Below are 25,110 nucleotides of genomic sequence, written 5' to 3' on the forward strand. Positions count from 1 at the left end.
ATGATCCATAAATACTATCACCCTTGATAAAACGAGATATGGCCTAAACTTGTCAAAAGCAAATACCACTGCTAATAATTCCTTTTCGGTAGTTGTATAGTTCTCCTATGCGCTTATGAGGGTCTTGTTAGCATAATAGATTGGAGGGAATTGCTTATCCTTCCTCTGTCCTAAAACCACTCCTATAACATAATCACTTGCATCACACATGAGCTCAAAGGGTTCATTCCAATCCGGTATTGTCATAATTGGTGCTTGCAATAATCTTTCCTTCAATAACTTAAATGCACTTAAACAATCATCCCCAAAGTTCAAAGGAGCATCTTTTTCTAGGAGGCTAGTCAATTGTTGTGTGATCTTCGAGAAGTCCTTGATAAACCTTCTGTAAAACCCTGCATGCCCCAAGAAGTTGTGGACCCCCTTTACATTTGAAGGTGAAGGAGGCTTCTCGATTACCTCAATCTTTGCCTTGTCCACCTCCATCCTTGCTTTTGAAATCTTATGTCCAAGGACAATGCCTTCTTGAACCATGAAATGACACTTCTCCCAATTGAGGATGAGGTTCGTTTCTTCACATCTCACTAGAACTTTATCCAAAATTTTCAAACAACTGTCGAAAGAGTTTTCCAAATACCAAAAAAATCATCCATAAATACCTCCATAATGTCCTCCAGCAAATCATCAAAAATGGTTGTTAAACAACGTTGGAATGTGGCTGGTGCATTGGACAACCCAAAAGGCATCCTTCGATAAGCAAAAGTACCATAAGTACAAGTAAAAGTGGTCTTTTCCTGATCTTCTGGAGCTATAGGGATTTGAAAATATCCTGACATACCATCAATGAAACAATAAAATTGATGCCCTGCTAAACGCTCCAACATTTGATCTATAAATGGCAACGGAAAATGATCTTTGCGAGTGGCGTCATTTAGTTTTCTATAATCAATACAAACTCACGATCCTGTAACTGTCCTGGTTGGAATCAACTCATTCTTTTCATTGATTACCACCGTCATGCCTCCTTTTTTCGGAACCACTTGAGTTGGACTCACCCATGCACTATTGTATATGGGATAAATAATTCCTGCATCTCGTAGCTTCATTACTTCTTCTTTGACAACTTCCTTCATGTTTGGATTTAGTCTTCACTGTGGTTGGATTACAGACTTGTAATCATCTTCCATTAAGATTTTATGGGGTGCAAAAGGATGGATTTATGCCCTTGATATCTGAAATTTTCCATGCAATAACCGACTTATGCTTTTTTAGCATACTAACAAGCTTGTCCTTTTGCTCCACCAACAAATTCGAGGCTATAATCACCGGAAGTTTAGATTCTTCCATCAAGAAAGCATACTCCAACTGTGTTGGTAAGGTCTTGAGCTCTAAGGTTGGCGGTTCATCAAATGACGGACGTAACCTACTCTCCTTCAACATGTCAATTTCCTAAAACTCGTTCATTTCCTGCTCAACTTTATTCTTCCCATCTCCCAACGGTGAATGTATTTCTGTATGGTAATCAACAATTGTTACTATATTCAAACCACAAATCTCCCCTACTAAGAATGACACACCTACTGAGAAAAGTTGCTGCCTTCATTCGTGGTAAAATGAGTCAAACTGATCGAGAACTACTTCCAAACTTTCTTCTAAATGATCACTCAATGATGCCAATGCAGACCTCTCAAACTGATCCAACACACTATTTAATTCACAATCCTGCTTCTGAATTCTGGCGATGTACTCTTCAACTGATTCTTCCATGACATGTTGAATGGTATCCGGCTCTTGCAAAAAGTAACACGGTATGTCTAGTACTGCAAATGTTTGAATTTTCTCCTCTACATTTTCAACCATTCCGGTGATGGTGTCGATTAATTCGGGTATGTAAATCATCCTTCTGAAATCACAGAAAAGGAGAACAAATTAGAATGTTGATAGAAAAGAAGATGTGACATAGAATGGATAAATCAAAAGTGCAAAGTATCTCTAAACGCCTTTTCCCCGGTAATGGCGCCAAAATCTTGACAAGGCTCCCCGCAAGTGCACGGAGTTGTCGAAGTAATAAATCCCAGGTGAGTGGGGTATCGTATCCACAAGGAAAAGGAAATAAAAATATTTAAATTGCTACTTAACTATATGAAAGATGAATAGTGATATGTATGATAAGATTTAATTCTCAACAGGAAAACAACTTGAAAGAGAGCAAAAGTGAAGTAGAAGGTAAGGCAATCGATAAAGATGGGGTACCTGGGTATTGATTCGCCTAGGAAAATCGTTTCAAGTGCAAGAACTCTCTATTATGCTTCCTAACTAATGCAATGGTGAGTTAGGGACATCCTTTAATGCATGGCCCTGAATCTAGGGTTAACCAAGACTAATCCTCTACATGTCCCGGAGGAGAGGTTGAACAACCTCTCAACCTCGCACTCGTAAGAAGGATTGCATTGAGCTCTAGGGATACTAAGTGATAAATCTCTTCCTAATTGTAGATGTAACCCTTGGTCCAGAAGAAAGGTCCCTAACCACAATTAAGCCCTAGATGCTAAAATCACCTCAACGCTTCACTCCGTTGTACTCGCAACTAAGCCCCAGTGGAGGGTCATCCCTTAGCTCATTCGCTCAATTATGGCCACAAAGAACTCAAGGGACAGTGGTAGAATCTATCACACCAGATGGGAAAGGAGACGCTCCTGTACCTCTCGACTCACCCTCTCAACCCTCTCCAATCAAGCTTTGTCTAACTCTCGTGGTGGGTAACTCACTCACAAGGGTTACCACGTGAACTCTCAACACTAGTGTCACTCTAAGGGAGTATTCAAACAATCAAACATTCAAGATTGGAACTCAAAATAACATCAATTAATTGAAAAGCATAATAAAAAGATTCAATGAAACTAATACATCCTAGGGTTCACAAATACCCAAATACCCACAAGGGGTTTTGCTCTCCATGAAGCACAACACAAACGATAATGAAATCAAATGTAAAAGAAAGGAATCCATAGGAAAACCCCCTCAATAGTTGTTGCGATGGTCTTGTGGAGAGTCCTCTACTCGTCACAAGATCCCCTTGTCCAGTATAAGATACGCCACGCAGAATCAATCCGACGGAGGCTCCCTTACCAACCTTCTCCAAAGAGATGACGATGTCGGAGCCGTAGAACCTCTCCAAATCCCTAGCCAATACCTCTCAAAACCTTAGCCGCATCCCTCTCTCAAGTTGGGGAAAAGATGGAGAAATGAATGTAGAAATCGGAGCTGAAATCGGCCTTAAATAGGGTTGTAATCAAGATTCCACACGCCCCTGTGGATATTCCACACGGGCCAGTGGAATTAACGCAAGGGCGTGTGGAATTTCTACATGCCCGTGTGGCTCCTCTGTATTGCTCCTTCTTCGGCCAGCTGTGAACAGTACCTGCTACGGTGATTTCTATGGTACTCTGCTACAGTAATGGCCCGGAAAACTTCTGAATCCATGTTTTCATTGAGGTAACATAAAAGGGCACACGTTCACGTCGTAGATCGTCTTGGTTCGTCAATAAACGGTTACGTTGGTGGAGATCTTGCTAAATATGCACAAGCCGGAGTACTAGGATGTAACTACCTTCGTGTCCCTCCGAATCATTGCCTTAGCTCGAATACAAGGAGGTTGGCATACATTCGATCATTCTAAACCTGACTCATGTCTCCGCGTTTGAGCTTTCTCAAGATCTCCTCCAAATAATGCGTAAAATTATCTACAATGGCTTCTTTCGCAAATAATTAGCCTCACAACCCAACCTGCATAAAAGTACATAAAATACACATGTATTAGCGCTAAAACCTGACAAAAGTAATGCTCATCATAAGGAAAGAACGCTTCGCATTCTTATCGCACAAGCACTTATCACTCTTCCTCTAGACCAAGCATCACTACTTCTTCGTTGTCGACCTCTTGGTCTAGCAACACCTTGTATGGGTCCGGATTAAACATTTCCTATACATATTCATCAATTATCTCATCACTAGTGTCGAGAAAATAAAGAGTATCATCAAAGTTAAGAGAATGCCACATGGCTTCGGCAAGGCGGTATGTGAGCTAATCATCTCCAACCATCAATGTCAACTCCCCGCCGTCCATGTCGATTAATGCCTTGGAAGTACACAAGAATGGCCTCCCAAGTATCAAAGGAGCATATACATCCTTGTCGACATCCAACACTACAAAGTCTATAGGAAATATGCACTTGTCTACCTTGACAAGCACGTCTTCAATGATGCCCCTCGAATGTCTCACCGTTCGGTCCGCCAATTGTAATGTCATTCGAGTGGGCCTAGGCTCCCCGAAGCCTAGCTTCTGAAAGAAAGAATACGGCATGACGTTGATACTTGGCGGAGAATCTGCCAATGCCATTTCTTCACCCAAATTGGCAATGTTGTACGGGATGATGAAGCTTCCTAGGTCTTTCTTCTTATTCGGCATGTTCTTTTGCAACACCGCCAAACAAGATGCATCTAGAATCACAGAGGCACTCTCCTCCAATTTCCTTTTGTTGGTCAACAAATCTTTCAAGAACTTGGCATACCTAGGCATTTGGGATAATGCCTCAACAAAGGGAATGTTTATATGTAGTTGACTAAACAAACCCAGAAACATCTTGAACTGGTCATCCACTTGGTCGTTCTTCAATCTAGAGGGTTAAGGGATTCTTGGCTCCTCCTTCTCCTTGTTTGCTCCCTTTCCAACCTCTATGACCTCTGGTGCTTCAACAATGGTCTTCTCACTTAGAAGCCTATTTTCAACATCACGACCACTTCTTGAAGTGATTGCCTTCACATGTTCTCATGGGTTGGTCTCAGTATTACTCGGCAAGCTTCCTTGTGGTCTCTCTGATAGAGACTTCGTGATTTGCCCCATTTGATTTTCTAGATTGTGCAATGACGTGGTGTGGTTGCGAAGTGTAGCCTCAACCGATTGGAACCGTGTATATGATGATTGCACAAATTGAGTCAAGGACTTCTCTAGATCGGTCATCCAGGTCTTTAGACCTGAAACTCGATTCTCCATGTTTGGGGTTTGTTTTTGTTGAAAACCCCATGGTGCGGTGGTCTTTTGTTGTCTTTGATTGTTCCATGAGAAATTAGGATGGTTCCACCAACCTGAATTGTAGGTATTGCTATAATGATTGCCTTGGTTTCTCATTGCATTACCCACATAATCAACTTGTTCAACAGAGGATGTACCACCAACAGCTATGACACGTCAGTATATGCGTGTAAACCGCAAGTGCACGAGTGTCAATGTAATAATCTTAGATGTGTGGGTATCTTATCCAATGAGAGTAGGGAATAAAGACACTTGAGTTGTTACTTAACTAATATGGAATATGAATAGTGATAAGTATGACAAAATATGAAATAAGGAAAATAAAAACAACAAGATAGAAGGCACAAGTAAAGGAGAAGGTAAGACAATCGATAAAGATGGGCTACCCGGATATTGATCCACTTATGACAATCATTTCAAGTGCAAGAACCCTATATTATACTTCCTAATTGATGCAATAATGAGTCGTGGAAATCCTTAATTACATGATCCCTAATCTAAGGTCAACCATGACTAACTCTATACATGTCCCGGAGGAAAGATTGAATAACCTCTCAACCTCACACTCGCATAGAATTGCAATGAGCTCTAGGGATTCCAAGTGATAAACCTTATTCCTATGTATATACCTAACCCTTTGGTCCAGGTGAAAGATCCCTAGCCACAATTAAGCCCTAGATGCTAAAATCACTTCAACGCTTCACTCCATTGCACTCGCAACTAAGCTCCAGCGGAAGGTCATGCTTTAGCCCATTCAGTCTACTATGGCCGCAAAGAACTCTTAGAACGTGGAGGTAGGATAGATCACACCAGAAGGGAAAGGGGATGCTCCGCTACCTCTCGACTCACACTCTCAACCCTCTCCAATCTAGCTTTGTCTAACTCTCATGGTGTGTCACTCACTCACAAGAGTTACCAAGAAGAACTCTCAACCCTAGTGTCACTCTAGGGGAGTATTCATACAATCAAGTCTCTAAGATTGGAACTCACAATAAGCATCAATTAATTGAAAGCATAATAAAATGGTTTAATGAAACGAATACATCCTAGGGCTCACAAATACCCAAGTACCCACTAGGGGTATAGCTCTCCATGGAGCTAGATACAATCAATGAAATTGAATGTAAAAATAAAGCATCCATAGAAAAACCTTCTCATTAGTCGTGGCGATGGTCCTGTGGAGAGAGTCCTCTACTTGTAGCAAGGATCCTTTTGTCTGGCCTAAGGTACACCTCAACGGATCGGTGCCGACGAAAGCTCTCCCACTAACCTTCTTCCAAATGGCACGCAATGTCAGAACCGTAGAACCTCTCCAAAGCCCTAGCCAATACCTCTCAAAACCCTAGCCACCATCCTCTCTCAAGTTGGGGAAAAGATGGAGAAAAGAATGCTAAAATCAGGGATGAAATCGGCTTTTAAAAGGATAGAATGGGGAATCCACACGCCCATGTGGGCGCCAGTGTGGATTTTTCACACTGGCGTGTGGAATTTCCACACGTCTGTATGGATTCTCTTTTTTCCTATTTTCTCAGCCGGCTATAAATAGTGCTGCTATAGTATCTTTGCTACAGTATTTTCTATAGTACCCTACTACAGTACCAGCCTGAAATACTCTCGAATCCATACTTTCATCGAGGTAACGCAAACGGGCACACATTTACATTGTGGATTACCTTGCTTCTTCAATAACAGACATGTTGGTGGAGATCTTGTTCTATATGCACAAGTCAGAATGCTTGAATATGACTGCCCTTGTGCCCCTCCAAATAGTTGTGCTAACTCAAGTACGAAGAGGTTATCACACATTCTTGCATCTGGAACCCGATCTATGTCTTTGCGTTTGACCCTTTAGCAAGATTTCCTCCACAATTATTGCATTACGACCCAGATTGGCTTCTTTCTCTCATAATCGGCCTCACAACCCTACTTGTACAAAAGTAACATAAATACACCTATATTAGCGTTAAAACTCGAGAAACGTAATGCTCAACATAAGGAAAGAACACTTCATATTCTTATCGCATAAGCACTTATCAGGCTATCTGGCAATCAGAGTGGGTATGTCCTCCACCTCACCGGGTGCAAGTAGTCATGGCCATCACTCTATTGGAAGTTAGAAGGCCTAACTTCTTACTCTATGATTCCACTTGGGCCACCAAAGAAGTAACTGCATCTATTTCATGGAGTCCGGCCACTTTTATCCTTTCCTGCGAGTTCCACTGGTAGCTATTCATGGCCATATCCTCTACCAATTGTCAGGCCTCTTCGGGGGTTTTACTCCCCATTGTTCCTCCTGCGGCGGCATCTAGCAATTGCCTTGTACTCGAATTAAACCCATAATAGAAAGTCTGAATAATCATCCATTCAGGAAATCCATGTTGTGGGCATCTCCGCAAAAGATCCTTGAAGTGCTCCCATGTCTCAAACAATGATTCCAATACCATATGCATAAATGATGATATCTCATTTTGAAGCTTCACTGACTTCCCTGCATGAAAGTATCTTGCAAGGAAAGCTTCGACCATCTTATTCCAAGTCATGATGGATGCATTTGGCAAGGAATAAAGCCACTAATTGGCTTTTCTTTTGAGATAAAATGGGAAAGCCCTCAATCTTATAGCATCATTTGATATACCGTTAATCTTCAGCATGCCACAAACTTGCAAGAAGTTCTCTATATGGTTATTTGGATCCTCATCAGCCAAACCATTGAATTGCCCTGTCTGCTAAATCATCTGGATGAATGCTGGCTTCAGCTTAAAGTTCGGAGCTGTAATCGGGGGTCGCACAATACTCGATTGTGTGCCCAAAACTGAGGGTTTAGAATAATCATAAAGTGTTCTCTGTTGCTTAATCTATTCTGCCATATTATCTGACCTTGACGTTCTACTTCAGCTCGGATTAACTGTTCCTGTACAAGTTCTTTCCCCCTTCTTCTAAGTGTTATCTCAAGCTCAGGATCTCCTTCAACAATTTGTGAAGGGTTCCCTCGGGTCATAACCTGGAGTTGCAACCAAAAAGAAAAGAAAAATCAGAACAATGATAGAATAAGAAAATGTGAAATAGAACGAATGAATGAATGGCTAAGATAGAAAATTGCAAAGTATCTCTAAACGCCTACTCCACAGCAATGGTGCCAAAAACTTGACAACACCTCTTGCGTGTTACCCGCAAGTGCACGGGTTTGTCGAGTAATAAATTCTCAGGTGAGTGGGGATCGTATCCACAGAGAGTAGGGAGTAAAAATACTTAAATTACTACTTAACCAAGTAAATATGAACAATGATTGTGTTGATTAGGTGTGGTGTAAACAAGAGTAAAAGAAACAAGAAAAAGAAGCAGAAGTAGGTGAGAAATAAGGCAATCGATAGAAGTGGGGTACTTGGATATTGTTCCGCCTAAGATAATCATTTCATGTACAAAAACAACTATTATGCTTCCCAACTAATACATTAATGAGTCATGGAGATCCTAAGATACATGGTCCCAAATCTAAGGTCAACCATGACTAACCCTACACCAAGTCCCAGTGGAGAAATCGATCAATCTCAACACTTTGCAGTGTGTATAGTTACAAGATGTTCTAGGGATTCCAAGTGAAAATCCCTATTCCTATGTGTAGACCTAACCTTTTGGTCCAAGCGGAAGCTCACTAGTCACAATTAAGCCCTAGGTGCTAAAATCACTTCAACGCTTCACTCTGTTGCATTTGCAACTAAGCCCCAGTGGAAGGTCATCCCTTAGCCCATTCACTCTACTATGACCACAAAAAACTCTTGGAACGTGGAGGTAGAGCAAATAAAATCGAAGGGGAAAGGGGACGCTCTGCTACCTCTCGACTCACCCTCTTAACCCTCTCTAATCTAGCTTTGTCTAACCCTCATGGCGTTGTCACCCATCCACAAAGGTTACCAATATAGACTCTCAACCCTAGTGTCACTCTAAGGGAGAAATCATTCAACAAGCATTCAAGATTGGAACTCAATTAAAACATCAATTAAGGAAAGCATAATAAAAGGTTTAAAGAAACAATAGCATCCTAGGGTTCACAAATCCAAGTACCCACTAGGGGGTTTAGCTCTCTATGGAGATAGTTACAATCAACAACGAAATCAAATGTAAAAACAAGTAATCCATACAAAAACCCCCTTGATGTTTGTGCCGATGGTCTTGTGGAGTAGTTGAGTCTTCTCCAAGGGTTCCCTTGCCCGGCGTAGGGTATACCTCGCCGGATCTATGCTGATGAAAGCTCCCCCAATAACCTTCTTCCAAACGAATCACAATATCAAATCCTTCAAACCACTCCTAAGATGTGCCAAAAGCCTCTTGAAACCCTAGCCGATAGCCTCCCAAACGATGGAGAAAAGTGGAAGAGAAGAGATAAAAAAGATCCCCAAAATCGGGCTGAATCGTTGCTTAAATAGGCCTAGAATCGAGCATCCACAAGCCCCTGTGGATGTTTCCCGTGGGCCTGTGGAATTTCTACATGGGCGTGGGGAATTTCCACACACCCATGTGGATTCTCTGGAAATCTCATTTTTGGCCGGCTGTGAACAGAACTGCTACAGTAGTCGGCAAGAACACTCCCAATTCCACACTCTTTACTGAGTCAACATAAAAGGACACATGTTTTTGCCGTAGATCGCACATTTTCTTCAATCAAAAAATTCATTGGCAGAGATCTTGTTATCAATGCACGAGTCATGATATGCAAATGTGACTGCCTTTGTGCCCATCCAATCCATTGTAGTGACTTGCATTCATGAAGATTGGCACACATTCACGTATCTTGTAGTCTTACTTGTGTCTTCGCATTTGTTCCTTCCAAGATTCCATCAAACAATGTGATTACGATCTACTTTTGGCTTCTTTTCTCAATACTTAGCTTCATAACCCTATATGCATGAAAGTAACACAAATGCACAAGTATTAGCGCTAAAACCTGATAAAAATAATGCTCATCACAAGAAAAATAACACTTCACATTCTTATCACACAAGCATTTATCGTTGACATAAATGGGTACACATCTATGCTATAGATCGCATTGCTTCATCAATAAAAATGCCATATTGGTGAAGATATTGCTAACATTGCACAAGTCGAATACACAAATGTGGTTGTCTTTCTCGCTACTCCAAACCATGTAATTACTTGAGAGCATGGAGGTCGGGCACACATTCACGTATCTATAATCACAACTTGTATCTTCACATTTGTTCACTCTAAGACTTCATCAACAAAGTAAAATCGTAATCTACTTTGGCTTCTTTCTTTCATTATTTGGCTCCATGATAAGTGCTTGTGCGATATGAATGCGAAGCATTATTTCCTTATGTTGAGCATTACTTTCCTCGGGTTTTTACACTAATATGTGTGTTTTTATGTTACTTTCGTGCATGTAGGGTTATGAAACCAATTATGAAGGAAAGAACCCAATGTGGATCACAATGCACAGATTTTGGATGAACTCTTGCTAAAGTTCAAACGCGAAGATATAAGTCGGGTGCGAGATGCTAGAGTGTGTGCCAACCTCCCCGTATTTGAGTTTACACAACCATTTGGAGGGCCACAAGGGCAGTCACACTCAAGCATTCCGACTTATGCACATAGAACAAGATCTCCATCATCTTATCCGTCATTGAAGAAGCAAAGCGATCCACAGCTTAAATGTGTGCCCGTTTATGTTACCTCGATGAAAAGTGGATTCGAGAGTATTTCAGGTAGAGTACTGTAGCAGGTATTGTAACAAATCAATGTAGTAGTTACTGTTCACAGCCGGGCGAAAATCACAGAAACAGAGAATCAACACGGCCGTGTGGAAATTCCGCACGGGCGCGTGTACCGTACACGCCCGTGGAGTCACCCGATTCCAGCCCTATTTAAAGCTGATTCAGCCCCAATTTTGATATTCTTTTCTCTATCTTTTCCCCAACTTGCGAGAGGGCTTCGGCTAGCGTTTCGAGGGGTATTGGCCAAGGTTTTGGAGAAGTTCTACCGCTCCGACATCGTGATTCCATTAGGAAGAAGGTTGGTAGGGGAGCTTCGATCGAGGCGTATCCTATACCGGACGAAGGAATCCTTGGACGACGAGTAGAGGACTCTCCACAAGACCATCGACACGACCATCGAGGGGGTTTCTTTATGGATTCATTGCTTTTACATTCGATTTCTTTGATTGTACTAAGCTCCATGGAGAGCTAAACCCCTAGTGGGTGCTTGGATGATTGTGAACCCTAGGATGTATTCATTTCATTGAACTTCTTTATTATGCTTTCAATAAATTGATGTTTATTGTGAGTTCCAACCTTGAATGTTTAATTATATGAACATTTCCCCTAGAGTGACACTAGGGTTGAGAGTTCTTGTTGGTAGCCTTGTGAGTGAGTGACACACAACGAGCATTAGACAAAGCTAGGTTGGAGAGGGTTGAGAGGGTGAGTCGAGAGGTACAGGAGCGTCACCTTTCCCCTCCGGCGTGATAGATTCTACCTCCGTTCCTCGAGTTCTTTGCGGCCATAATAGAGTGAGTGGTCTAAGGGATGAACCTCTGCTGGGCCCCTAGTTGCTGCGTGCAATTGAGTGAAGCGCTGAGAGGATCTTAGTATCTAGGGCTTAATTGTGGCTAGGGACCTTCCACTCGACCAAAGGGGTTAGGGTCTACTTTTAGGAAGAGATTTATCACTTGGAATCCCTAGAGCTCATTGCAACTTTATGCGAGTGCGAGGTGTTGAGATTGTTCGATTTCTCCTCCGGGGCATGTATAGAGTTAGGCATAGTTGACCTTAGATTTGGGACTATGTATGTAAGGATTTCCATGACTCACAATGGCATTGATTAGGAAGTATAATAGAGAGTTCTTGCACTTGAAACGATTATCCTAGGTGAAGCATCATCCGAGTGCCCCATCTTTATCGATTGCCTTGCCCTCTTCTTTATTCTTGCTCTCTCACTTGTTGCTTTTTATTGTTGAGAATTGAATCAATTTCACACTAATCACTATTGATCTTCCATATAGCTAAGAACCAAATTAAGTATTTCCACTCCCTACTCCCCCGTGGATTCGACCCCGCTCACCCGGGATTATTACTTCGACAAACCCGTACACTTGCAGGATATACGCAAGGGGATTTTGTCAAGTTTTTGGCGCCGTTGCCGGTGAGTAGGCATTTAGAGATACTTTGCACTTTGTTTTGTTAGCTATTTATCTCTTCATTCTATTTCACATCTCTTCTCTATCACCGTTCTGATTTGTTCTAATTATTTCACACTTTTCTTATTCTTCCGTCATTCTCATTGATTTTCTTTTTGTCATGTCTTACTTTTTTTCTTGCAAGGATTTTTAAATGATGATTGACCCGATCGTTACTCTACATTTGCGAGGTTGAAGCTACGAGTGAAAAAAAGTTGATAGAATTTTTAGCTTCACAATGCAGAACATTCCATGTTACAACGCATATCATCCAATTGAAGTGGGCTACCCAACCGTATTATGGGATAATGGTGAACAACATTGGGAGGCACCTCAAGAGGAATGTCAAACGGGTGAGATACTCGGAGAGGATGCACTTTAGTTGCAAAGAGTATTAGCTAACTTCATCGAAGAATCCGATGTCTGCATTCAAAATATGGAGACCACACTAAGATGTCTTGAAGCCTCCTTTAAAAACCTTGAGCATCAATTAGGAGGGATCTTGAAACACTCTCCAAGGAACAACAAGAATTTGAGCAAGCAATTCAAGTTCCTTGTAGAGATGATGTGGTAGTGAACGACAATGAAGAAGTTGGGCAAATTGAGTACATTGGTGTATAAAAATGAAAAGGGAGAAGCTGAATACCATTTTGAGATTTTTGGGACAGTGTGAATGAAGATTGTGCTTGTGAGCGAGAAAATTTTCAAGGGGATTTGCTAGTGTCATGTTCCGTTCAAGCTGAAAATACACAAGAAGAAGTAAATCCTAAAGTAATGGAACAAGCATTACTCTTTGGGATTGATCAACTCATAAATTGCAAGAAAGAGATTTTGGGTTTGGGAGAAGATGTGGGTAGGAGATTGAAACCATCCAATGACCCACCTATGCTAAGCTTGGACAATTCCCAACCCAAATTGTTTCCTTGGAGGCCAAAGGTAAGATGGTTGAACTCTCCAACAAATATTCCACCCCGGCAAGCAAAATTTTGGTTTAAGGGAAGTAGCTATGCAATGTCTAGTCAGGAGGAACATACTCTTTTCAAGCCTCCATAAGGTAAAGAAGAGGTACGTCAAGCTTAGTGACGTAAAACAAGTGCTTCTTGGGAGGCAACCCAAGCAATTACTGTTTTCCTAGTTTTTAGTTTAGTGTTTGCATGAATAAGAGCTTGAGTGTTGGTGTTTTGATTCTTATAGGCCATTGCTATGCTTTTCTTGTGGACCGTTGGTGTTATCTTGTGCTTTCATGTGTTTTGGTGAAGTTTTGGTCGTTTGAGCTATTTCACATGTTTTTCACTGGTAAAACTTACATATTAGGGCAGGCTCTGAGTGTGTAAACATGTTAAAAAATTTTCTGTAGAGCCTGCAGAATTTTCTAAGGCATCCAGATAAAACACATGGCCATGTGGAATTTCCGCACGCCCGTGGATTTACACTGCGAGCTCATCTAGAGAAGGCACAGGGGAGTGCGGCTGCCCCTGTGAATGACCATGTGACTGTCACACGCCCGTGGGTAATTTCCACACGGGCGTGTGAATTCTTGCAGAGTTGGGCGGTTTATCCCGAGAGCAAACAGGGGCGTGGACTCGCTCCTGTGGGCGACCTTGTGAACCACACACGGGTGTGGATAATTTTTGCACGCCCGTGCGAATCTCTGCAGAGGATCTCTCCATCCCGAGAAGACAGAGGGGCGTGCGTTTGCCCTTGTGAGTTGGGCTTGTGAATATCCATGCCCGTGTGGTATTTTCGCACGGGCATGGGTCTTAGAGAATTTTCTCGGTTGCATGGAGAGTCCACATGGGCGTGCGTCTGACCCTGTGGGTCGGGCACGCAGGCGTGGGTAATTTCCACTGCGCCCGGGTGTGGATTCACGGATATGCTAGAACCACGGGGTTTTTCTTTAAAAATCTTTTTGGGTTTCTTCATCTTTTTCACCCTCATACGTTTTTGAGAAAAATATCCTTGCTTTCTCTCGACCTCTCACCGTTGTTTCGGGAGGGTTGTTAATTGAGTTTTCGGCCATTTTCTAGTCTTTCATTCTCATTTTTGTCGGTAAGCTTCTCTTTATCTTTTCTTTACCAATCTTCATTTATTTTGCAGCACCAGCGTCATCTTCACTAGCAACAGAAATAGATGTACTAGCTTTTGACACCGACACTTAAGGCGTCTTTACTTTCTTTGTTCTTATTTTTCGTATTTTTATTTTCTCGCATTTTATTTTTGGATTTGTATACTCGAGAAAAGGATTTTTCCTTCCGAGTTTATTTTCATTTTGTTGTCTCGAGTTGTATTCATTGCTCTATCTTTTGTATACTCGAGTTATTTTTGTTTTATTGAGCTTCACTGAACCCCCTCGTGTATGCGTGCAGATGGTCTTGTCATCATGGGAATTGAGACTTTGTCATGGGCACGGCCAAATTGCTTCGGCACTTGCCTGTGTGAGCTTCACAACCCTTCGGAACATTACGCCCAAGGACTTAGCTCCATCAAATGCAACACTAGGAGTCGGGGGAGTATTGTTTTGATTGCTTCCCCCACATATATTCTTCATTGATATACATTATGAGTGGGCTTGCATGCGTACATTGAGGACAATGTACAACTTAAGTGTGGGGGGGAGTTTCATAGTGCACACATCTTTTCTATTATTCTTGATTGTTATATGCTCACATAGCCAATGGCGGTTCACCTTAGTTGCAAGCATTGTATTCTTGAGTTTAGGAGAATTTCTAACATTGAATGTTTTCATGCTCAAGTTCTTGCTTGAATTTCTAGGAATTTTTACCCGATTTATACTTGTTACACTACTCACTCTTTAAACTCTATTGGAAACTCAAGTTTGATGTTAAACGGACTAGTTATAGTTGTTTCTTGTGCAAATTCTAAAAAAAAAAAATTGAAAATGCAAAGAAACAGAAACAAAATAGTTTTATTGTGCTTGTTGGGCGGAAAGAGCTACCACCTATGAAGTATGAAGCTACTCTCATAAGTCGGATACTAGCTATGCCCTAATGAGAGAAAGAGCTATCTTATAGGATGACGGAAAGCTACCACTCCGGTAGAAAGAGCTACCACCTCGAAAGTGTGAAAGCCACCTTAGCGGCCGCTTTGGAAAGGGCTACCTTAGAGGATGTGTGAAGCTACTACCGTTTTTGAAATGTTCGTTGTTTTCTTGTTGTAGATAAATAAGTCCCTTATACTTAGAGCTTTCAGGAGTATACTTTGGGTTGACTTGAGTGAGTTCGCACACTTACACGATTTCGGGTTTGTTGTCCTTTTTTTTTATTATTCAAGTTTTTAGCTAGAGCATTGATTTTTCGTATTTAGTGTTGAAATTTACCTTTCTTGTAGAATGCTCTCTTTGTATGCTTTGGTGAACCTAAGGCCAAGCACTTCCAATATTTCCTTCATCCATGCGCATACATTTTAATTTTTGCTTGAGGACAAGCAAAAGCTTAAGTGTGGGGGAGTTTGACAAGTGCTTGTGCGATATGAATGCGAAGCATTATTTCCTTATGTTGAGCATTACTTTCCTCGGGTTTTTTTACACTAATATGTGTTTTTTTATGTTACTTTCGTGCATGTAGGGTTTGTGAAACCAATTATGAAGGAAAGAAGCCCAATGTGGATCATAATACACCGATTTTTGGATGAAATCTTGCTAAAGTTCAAACGCGAAGATATAAGTCGGGTGCGAGATGCTAGAGTGTGTGCCAACCTCCCCGTATTTGAGTTTACACAACCATTTGGAGGGGCACAAGGGCGATCACACTCAAGCATTCCGACTTATGCACATAGAACAAGATCTCCATCATCTTATCCGTCATTGAAGAAGCAAAGCGATCCACAGCTTAAATGTGTGCCCGTTTATGTTACCTCGATGAAAAGTGGATTCGAGAGTATTTCAGGTAGAGTACTGTAGCAGGTATTGTAACAAATCAATGTAGTAGTTCATGTTCACGCTAGGGCGAAAAATCACGAAAGCAGAGAATCAACACGGCCGTGTGGAAATTCCGCGACGGGCGTGTACCGATACTGCCCGTGGAGTCACCCGATTCCGACTCTATTTAAAAGTCGATTCAGCCCCGATTTTGATATTCTTTTCTCCATCTTTTCCCCAACTTGCGAGAGGGCTTCGGCTAGCGTTTCGAGGGGTATTGGCCAAGGTTTTGGAGAAGTTCTACCACTCCGACATCGTGATTCCATTAGGAAGAAGGTTGGTAGGAGAGCTTCGATCAAGGCGTATCCTATACCGGACGAAGGAATCCTTGGACGACGAGTAGAGGACTCTCCACAAGACCATCGACACGACCATCGAGGGGGTTTCTTTATGGATTCATTACTTTTACATTCGATTTCTTTGATTGTACTAAGCTCCATGGAGAGCTAAACCCCTGGTGGGTGCTTGGATGATTGTGAACCCTAGGATGTATTCGTTTCATTGAACTTCTTTATTATGCTTTCAATAAATTGATGTTTATTGTGAGTTCCAACCTTGAATGTTTAATTATATGAACATTTCCCCTAGAGTGACACTAGGGTTGAGAGTTCTTGTTGGTAGCCTTGTGAGTGAGTGACACACAACGAGCGTTAGACAAAGCTAGGTTGGAGAGGGTTGAGAGGGTGAGTCGAGAGGTACAGGAGCATCCCCTTTCTCCTCCGGCGTGATAGATTCTACCTCTGTTCCTCGAGTTCTTTGCGGCCATAATAGAGTGAGTGGTCTAAGGGATGAACCTCTGCTGGGCCCTAGTTGCGCGTGCAATGGAGTAAAGCGTTGAGAGGATCTTAGTATCTAGGGCTTAATTGTGGCTAGGGACCTTCCGCCTGGATCAAAGGGTTAGGTCTACTTTTAGGAAGACATTTATCACTTGGAATCCCTAGAGCTCATTGCAACTTTATGCTAGTACGAGGTGTTGAGATTGTTCGATTTCTCCTCCGGGACATGTATAGAGTTAGGCATTGTTGACCTTAGATTTGGGACTATGTATGTAAGGATTTCCACGACTCACCATGGCATTGATTAGGAAGTATAATAGAGAGTTCTTGCACTTGAAACGATTATCCTAGGTGAAGCATCATCCGAGTTCCCCATCTTTATCGATTGCCTTGCCCTCTTCTTTATTCTTGCTCTCTCACTTGTTGCTTTTATTGTTGAGAATTGAATCAATTTCACACTAATCACTATTGATCTTCCACATAGCTAAGAACCAAATTAAGTATTTCCACTCCCTACTCCCTGTGGATTTGACCCCGCTCACCCGGGATTATTACTTCGACAAACCCGTGCACTTGCGGGATATACGCAAGGGGATCTTTTCACTCCACAACCCTTCATGCATGAAAGTTCATAAATACACATGTATTAGCGCTAAAATCTGATAAAAGTAATGCTCATTGTAAGACAAGAATACTTCGTATTACTAATACACAAGCACTTATCAACTATCTTCAAAATACCCAATGAGAAAATCTCGTGCCTTTATTCTTGATGAAAAGAATCAAACTGAGCAAGAACCTTTTCCAAACTTACTTCCTTTTGGTAGCCTATAGGTAGCAGTGCTGACTTTTTAAACTGATCTAACCCACTTTCTAGCTCATAATCTGTATCCTGAATACCACTAATGTGATCAACAACTGATTCTTTACAGGGGTGGTTGTTTGTAGGGAACTCTTGCTCGCAATAGCATGTAGTGGACTGTATTGCAAACAATTGCATCTTTAGTTCTATGTTCTTAACCATTCCCATTTTGGTGTCAAATACTTTGGTACAGTTGATCATCTTTCCTGAAATCAAAGAAAGAAAAAATAATTTAGAACGATGGAATAATAAGAGAATGTGAAATAGAACAAATGATGAATAGCTAAAATAGCAAAGTGAAAAGTGTTTCCAAAATGACTATTTCTCGGCAACAGCGCCAAAAACTTGACAACGCCCTTTTGTGTGTGAACAGCAAGTGCACGGGTTTGTCGTAGTAATAATACCATGGTGAGTGGGTAGTCGTATCCCTAGAGAATAGTGATCAGAAATACAAAGATTGTTATTTAACTAGAATGAAGATGAATCGATAGTGGTGTCAACAAAATCAGTGAAAATAGAAATAAGGAAAGAAAAAGGAGGTGCAAATAAAAGATAGGAGAGGCAATCGATAAAAATTGGGGTACCCAGATATTGTTCACCCTAGTACTATTGTTTCAAATGCAAGACCAACCATTATGTTTCTCAATTGATGCTTAATGAGTCATGGAAATCCTAAAACACACGGTCCCAAACCTAAGGTCAATTGTGACTAACCCTACACTATACCCCGGCAGAGAAATAGCTCAGTCTTGATGCCTCACACTGTGTAAGGTTGATTAAATCTCTACGGACTACAAGTGATAAACCCTAAATCAAACCCTTTGGTCCAGGTGAAAGACCCCTAGTCACAATTAAGCGCCAGATACTAAGGATTACTTCAACACTTCACTTTGTTGCTTGCGCAACTAAGCCCCAGCAGAGTTCATCTCTTAGCACTTCACTTTATTATGACCACTAAGAACTCTTAGAATGTGGAGGTAGGATAAATTATACCGGAGGGGAAAGGGGACGTTCCGCTACATCTCGAATCACACTCTCAACCCTCTCCAATCTAGCATTATCTAACTTCTTGGTGTGTCACTCGTCCACAAAAGTTACAAGTCAATAAGCATTTCAAGACTGGAACTCCATTAAAACATCAATTAAAGAAAACATAATAAAAGATCAAAGAAGCAATATCATGCTAGGGTTTACATGTCCAAGTACCCACTAGGGGTTTAGCTCTCTATAGAGCAAAATACAATCCGTAATGGAATCAAGAGTAAAGATATGCAATCTATGAATAAAACCCCCTTGGTGTCCATGCCAATGGTCTTGTTGAGTAGCCGCGTCTTCTTCAAAGGTTCTCTCATCAAGCGTAGGGCACACTTCGCTGAATCGATTGCGATGAAAGCTCCCCCAATAACTATCATCCGAAGGAAACGCGGTGATGAAGGCCGTAGAACCACTCCAAAAACCTACCCAACATTCCTCCAAACCCTAGCCACGAGAGCCTCCAAAGATGGTGAAGAGATGGGCAAAAGATTCCCAAACGGGCTAAAGTCGGGACTTAAATAGGCTGGAATCGGGCATCTACACGAGCATGTGTGAATATGCAAGAATCGATTTTTCAGTGGCCTGTGAACAGTAACTGCTACAATGATTTGCTACAATACTCACCAAAATACTCCCAAATCCATACTTTCATTGAGGCCACATGAACGGGCACACATCTATGTGGTAGATCGTATTGTATTTTCAATAAAATCACATTTGACGACAATCTTGATAGCATTACACAAGTCTGAACACATGAGTGTGACTGCCTTTGTGCCCCTCCAATTTGCATGTTCTCTCAAGCACAATGCAAGTTGGCACACACTCATATGTCCTTGAGCACAACTTGTGTCTTTACATTTGTTTACTCCAACATTTCATCAACAAAGTGCATTCATGATTGTCTTTGGCTTCTTTCTTCCATACTTGTCTCCATAACCCTACATGCACAAAAAAAAATGAATACATATGTATAAGCAATAAAACCTGATGAAAGTAATGCTCATTACAAGAAAATAATAGTTCATATTACTAATACACAAGCACTTATCAGTAACTACAACAGTGACTTGCTACAGTAACTACTACAGTACTTCGCCAAAATGCTCCGGAATCCATACTTTTCATCGAGGCCACATGAATGGACACACATCCATGAGGTAGATCGCATCATGTCTTCAATGAAACCACATTAATGGAGCTCTTGCTAATATTGTATGAGTCGGAACAAATGAGTGTGACTGCCTTTGTGCCCCTCCACTTTGTGTATTCTCTGGAGCATAATAGAGATTGGCACACACCCACATGTCTTCGAGCACAACTTGTGTCTTCACCTTTGTTTGATCTAACAGCTTCATTACAATCACATCTACAATCTACTTTTGCTTTCTTCATCCAACTTTGTATCAACAACCATACATATGCAAAAGAACACAAATACACACAAATAAGCGATAAATCTGATAAAAGAGATACTCAATGTAAGAAAAGAATACTTTGTATTACTTAGAAACAAGCACTTATCACTCTTCCCATTTTTCTTAAAGGGGAAAGCAAAGTAGTACTTATAGTCATTACCTCAAGCGTCGATCACTACTTAGAAGAAAATGTTAGAAGTTTTTCTTGCTCGATATTTCCCGCCTAGAAAATCTGTGAAGCTCAGGAATGAAATCTCCTCTTTTATGCAAATGGAATTGGAATATCTCTTTGAGACATGGGAAAGGTTCAAGGATCTCCTGCGGAAATGTCCTCAACATGGTTCCCTGAGTAGATGATTGTACATACTTTCTACAATGAGTTAAATCCAAACACAAAACAGTTATTTGATGCTGTAGTAGGGGTACCTTAGGAAGTAAAACCTCAGAAGCCACTAGACAACTCATAGACGAAATGGTTATGACCAGTTATCAATGGAATGCTCATGATAAGAAGAAGTTAGCCAGTCTTTATGAGATTGATGCAATCATATCCTTAGCAGCCAAAGTAGAAGCATTGAGCAAAGAAGTTAGATACTATAACTTCTCTAAGAGTGGCAACAGTGATGAACTGGGATAGGTGTGGAGGTGTATATACCTCATCTGACTGTCCTATTTCTATTAGGAGTGCAGCACTGATGAATAGGTAGATTTTGTAGATAATGCAGTAAGAGGGCAAGGCAATCCTTATAGCAACAGTTTCAATCCGGGGTTCTGAAATCACCCAATCTTCTCTTGGAGCATGATAAGTGCTTGTGTATTAGTAATATGAAGTATTCTTTTTCTTACAACGAGCATTACTCTTCCCAGATTACATCGCTAATACATGTGTCTTTGTGTTACTTTTGTGCATGTAGGGTTGTGGAGACAAGTATAGAAGAAAAAAGCCAAAGTAGATTGCGTTTGCACTTTATTGATGGAATCTTGGAGTGAACAAACGTGAAGACATAAGTCATGCTTAAAGATATGTGAGTGTGTGGCAACCTCCGTTGTGCTCAAGTGAATATGCAAATTGGAGGGGCAAAAAGGTAGTCACACTATGTTTCTGACTTGTACAATGCTAGGAAGATTGTCGTCAAATGTGTTTTTATTTGAAGATGTAACGCGATCTACAGTATGGATGTGTGATTGTTTATGTTGCCTCGATGAAAAGTGTGGATTCGGGAGTATTTTGGTGGATTACTGTAGAAGGATAATGTAGTAATTTACTATAGCAATTACTGTTCACAAGCTACTGAAAAATGAATTTCTGCAGATTAACACATGCTTGTGAAAATTGCACACACCCGTGTGGATTCCCGATTCCAGCCCTACTTAAGTCACGATTTTCAGCCCGATTGAGGTATCCTTCTTTCCATCCTTTGGCCTATCTTTTCTCACCTTTGGAGGCGGCCGCAGCTAGGGTATGGAGAGGCTTTGGCTAGGCTTTTTAAGAGGTTTTCAGCTTTTGACACTTTGTTTCCTTTGCAAGATTGTTATTGGGGGAGCTTTCATCAGCACTGATCTGGCGAGGTGTGCCCTAGGCTTGATGAGGGGACCTTTAGAGAAGGTATGGCCACTCCATAAGACTATCGACATGAACACTAAGGGGGTTTTATTCAAGGATTGCATATCTTTACTTTTGATTTCATTATTGATTGTATTTTGCTCCATGGAGAGCTAAACCCGTAGTAGGAGCTTGGGATTTTAAACCCTAGGATGATATTGTTTCTATGATCTCTTAATATGCTTTCATTAATTGATGATTTAATTGAGTTCTAATCTTGAATGCTTGTTGTGTTGGTTTTCCCTTAGAGTGACACTAGGGTTAAGAATGCATCTTGGTTATCATTGTGGATAACTGAGACACCATGAAGTTAGACAATGCTAGATTAGAAAGGGTTGAGAGGGTGAGTCGAGAGGTAGCGGAATCCCCCCTTTCCCCTCCTGTGTGACTTATCCTACCTCCACATTCCAAGAGTTCTTTGCGGTCACAATAGAGTGAAGTCCTAAGAGATGAATTCCACTGGGCCTTAGTTACGTAAGCAACAGGGTGAAGTGTTGAAGTAATCATTAGTATCTGAGGGCTTAATTATAACTAGGGGTTGATAAGTGCTTGTGCGATAACAATGCGAAGCATTCTTTCCTTATGATGAGCATTACTTTTGTCAGGTTTTAGCTCTAATACGTGTGTATTTATGTATTTTTATATAGGTTGGGTTGTGAGGCCGATTATTTGTGAAAGAAGCCATTGTAGATCGTTTTACACATTATTTAGAGGAGATCTTGAGAAGGCTCAAACGCGGAGACATGAGTTTGGTTTAGAATGCTAGAATGTGTGCCAACCTCCTTGTATTTGAGCTAAGGCAATGATTCAGAGAGGCATGAAAGCAATCACATCCTAGTATTCCAGCTTGTGCATATTTAGCAAGATCTCCACCAACGTGACTGTTTATTGAAGAACCAAGATGATCCACGATGTGAACGTGTGCCCGTTTATGTTACCTCAATGAAAGCATGGATTCGGGAGTATTTTGAGCATGTGGAAATTCCACACGCCCATGCGTTAATTCTACATGCCCGTGTGGAATATCCACAGGGGCGTGTGGAATCCCGATTCCAGCCCTATTTAAGGACGATTTCAGCCCCGATTTCAACATTCCTTTCTCCATCTTTTACCCAACTTGAGAGAGGACTGCGGCTAGGGTTTTGAGAGGTATTGGCTAGGGATTTGGAGAGGTTCTACTGCTCTGACATCGTCATCTCTTTGGAAGAAGGTTGGTAATGGAGCCTCCGTCGGATTGATTCGGCGAGGCGTATCTTATACCGGACAAGGGGATCTTGTGACGAGTAGAGGACTCTCCACAAGACCATCGCCACAACTATCAAGGAGGTTTTCCAACGGATTGCTTTCTTTTACATTTGATTTCATTATTGTTTGTATTGTGCTCCATGGAGAGCTAAACCCCTAGTGGGTACTTGGGTATTTGTAAACCCTAGGATGTATTAGTTTCATTGAATCTTTTTATTATGCTTTCAATTAATTGATGTTATTGTGAGTTCCAATCTTGAATGTTTGATTGTTTGAATACTCGCTAAGAGTGACACTAAGGTTGAGAGTTCATGTGGTAATCCTTGTGAGTGAGTGACACATCATGAGGGTTAGATAAAGCTTGATTAGAGAGGGTTGAGACGGTGAGTAGAGAGGTACAGGAGCGTCCCCTGACACACGTCCGAATATGCGTGTAAAACGCAAGTGTACAGGTGTCGATGTAATAATTACCCTGGTGAGTGGGTAGTCGAATCCACAGGGAACAGGGCTACTAGTACTAACTTCTTCTCTGCTTTCTAACCTATTGATAAATGGAAAGGTGTGGTGATCTAATGTGCGAAGAAATGAATACCGGAGACGAATATGCAAGGGTTAAATGGATGGAGATCTCAATCAGTAAAAGTGGGATATTCGGGCAAAGTGTTTCTATGATGAGTAAGTTAAGTCGTGGAAATCCAAATATAATCAGATCCGGCCTCCCGATCACCAATACTAGTCCCCTACGAGATCCCGGTAGAGAAATAGCTCAATCTCAACACCTCACACCACATATGACTGCAAAGCACTCTAGGGATTCCAAGAGGTGTATCCGATTCCTAAAGATTGATCCAACCCTAATTCCCGGTGAAGGATCCTAACCCCCTACAAGGTCCCGGCGGAGAAATCTCTCAATCTCACGCCTCACACCAAATATGGTTGCACAGAGCTTAGGGAACGGAGATAGAATACACTCATCCGGAAGGGAGAGGGGACACTACACTCAATCAGAAGGGAGAGGGGACACTCCACTATCTCATGACTCATCCTCTCAACCCTCTTTAACCTTGAAGTTCTAACTCTAATGGAGACCTCTTTCACATCAAAGTAACAAATCATGCAAATCCAATCAACCACAAGGATTAATTAAATAAGCAAACAATGAGAATACAAGATTAAAACTTAATCAAACTCAGATTAAATAGAAACACTAAGTAAATCCACAAAAGATAAGAATCCTAGGGTTCACAAGCCCAAATACCCTCTAGGGTTTTAGCTCTCCATGGAGCAACATACAAAACACACCATCAATGAATGAAATTACATTAAAACCATAGAAATAAACCCCCTTATATATGAACTGATGGCCTTGATGGTGAGCTTCAACATAAAATTACTACAGTACTGCTACAGTAAACCATAGTAGTTTTGCTACAGTACTTTTCACAAAACGCGGTCCAAACACTCTTCTCTTGAGGCCACGTGTCTAGGCACACATCCATGTGCTAGGCTATAAAACTTTTCTTCGTCGATGTATCTTTGAGAGGTCTTGCAATCTTCACAAAAAGAAAGAATATAAAGATGTGGCTGCCTTTGTGCCCTTCCAACTAGTGAATTGACTTGAATCTTCTTGGAAGTTGGCACACATCTCCACGTTCATGAACTCCTCTCGTGTCTTGGTCCTTGAATTGAACAAGAACTCCCAACATTATGTCTTTATAGCCCATCTTTGCTTCCTTTTTACTCTTCAAGGTATTCACAACCTATATGCATAAAAGAACACCAAATACACAATATGAGACATAAACCATAGTAAAAATGATGCTCAATGCATGTAAAACATATATAAAAATATGTCTACTCAAGCACTTATCATCCCCTTTCCCCTCCAGTGTGATAGATTCTACCTCCGTTCCTCGAGTTCTTTGCGGCCATAATAGAGTGAATGAGATAAGG

At 41.3% G+C, this 25,110-nt stretch overlaps 2 non-coding genes across 2 annotated transcripts; one reads left to right on the top strand and one right to left on the bottom strand.

Moving 5' to 3' along the window:
• The first annotated feature begins 7,459 nt into the window (after nt 1-7,459).
• Nucleotides 7,460-7,566, top strand: LOC120262560. Its single transcript, XR_005536827.1, has one exon. It is a non-coding gene; the product is annotated as a small nucleolar RNA R71 (small nucleolar RNA).
• Nucleotides 7,567-20,546: 12,980 nt separating this feature from the next.
• On the bottom strand, nt 20,547-20,653 carry LOC120262712. Its single transcript, XR_005536968.1, has one exon. It is a non-coding gene; the product is annotated as a small nucleolar RNA R71 (small nucleolar RNA).
• Nucleotides 20,654-25,110: the final 4,457 nt, after the last annotated feature.

This window comes from Dioscorea cayenensis, chromosome 5 (genome assembly GCF_009730915.1).
Source record: "Dioscorea cayenensis subsp. rotundata cultivar TDr96_F1 chromosome 5, TDr96_F1_v2_PseudoChromosome.rev07_lg8_w22 25.fasta, whole genome shotgun sequence".
Classification (NCBI taxonomy): Eukaryota; Viridiplantae; Streptophyta; class Magnoliopsida; order Dioscoreales; family Dioscoreaceae; genus Dioscorea; species Dioscorea cayenensis.